Source organism: Octopus bimaculoides, chromosome 2 (genome assembly GCF_001194135.2).
Source record: "Octopus bimaculoides isolate UCB-OBI-ISO-001 chromosome 2, ASM119413v2, whole genome shotgun sequence".
In the NCBI taxonomy this organism is placed as follows: domain Eukaryota; kingdom Metazoa; phylum Mollusca; class Cephalopoda; order Octopoda; family Octopodidae; genus Octopus; species Octopus bimaculoides.
The window spans coordinates 107,577,589-107,578,641 of NC_068982.1; the positions used below are offsets into that span (position 1 = coordinate 107,577,589).

A 1,053-nucleotide genomic window follows, 5' to 3' on the forward strand; every position below is an offset into this window, starting at 1 on the left:
AATCTAAAATACACTCTCCTTCATTTTCTACGATACTCTTCTATCTGGTAGATTTACAAGGCCCCTCTTTCAAAATTCACTTGTCTGTGATGAAAAATACTCTCCCAGTACTGTTCTGACCTCATCTACAGAATTCATATTTTTTCCGTCCAAATGATTGAACTGCAGAATAAATGGTAATCAGATGGGGTAATGTCCGGCGAATATGGTGGTTGGGGCATTGTTTCCCATTCAAACTGCTCCAGCCTTTGGAATGTCATCCTTGCTGTATGTGGCCGAGCATTATCCTGATGGAAGAACACCTTTTGTCTTGAAACCAAAGATGGTTATTTTCTTCTAGCACTGACTTAAGCTGTTCGCAGTAGATCTGAGGTCCTGGTGTTGCTCCTTTTCCTGCCCACTGTCTTTGGTGCTTGACAATTTTACAGAGAATCCATTTCTCATCACCAGTCACTATTCAGTCCCAAAAAGGTTCATTGGTGAGATGTGACAGCAAAGAAGAGCACACATTCACTCTCTGCATGCAATTAGACTCAGAAAGTTTGTGAGGAACTCATTGACCTAATTTGCTGATTTTCCGCTGGCACACAGGTGTCGATGAATGGTTGAATGAACAAATCCAAGCTTCTCTACTAGTTCCTCAACAGTTACAATGGGATTTTGTTCCACCAGGTTTTGCAGGATGTCCTTGTTGAGCTCTACAGGTCTTCCAGGACGAGGCTCGTCTTCTAGGCTGTAGTTTCCAGCTTGAAATTTCTGGAACCACTGTTGACACGGGCTTACGCTTATTATCTGATCCCCATATACTGCATTAATATTCCTCACACTTTCTGTTGCATTGTTGCCTTTATTGAACTCATAAAGCAAAATATGTCAAATATGCTCCTTTGTCACTTCCATTATAGCTTTGAAAAAGTAACTGTTAAAATCGAACTCTTCAAAACTTGCACTAAGAATAAGGAAAAAGGTAAAATTACTACCTGCTTTTATAGCAAGTTGATGCAGGTAGTTTATCCCGTCCCCCTCCAACTTTTAGTTCATACAATTGAAAAA

The 1,053-nt window shown here is 40.3% G+C and overlaps 1 protein-coding gene across 1 annotated transcript in view; it reads left to right on the plus strand.

Annotated features, from left to right (window-relative positions):
• LOC106882671 (inositol 1,4,5-trisphosphate receptor type 1) overlaps nucleotides 1–1,053 on the plus strand; it is a 314,426-nt gene that overhangs the window by 224,257 nt on the left and 89,116 nt on the right. The window lies entirely within an intron of this gene.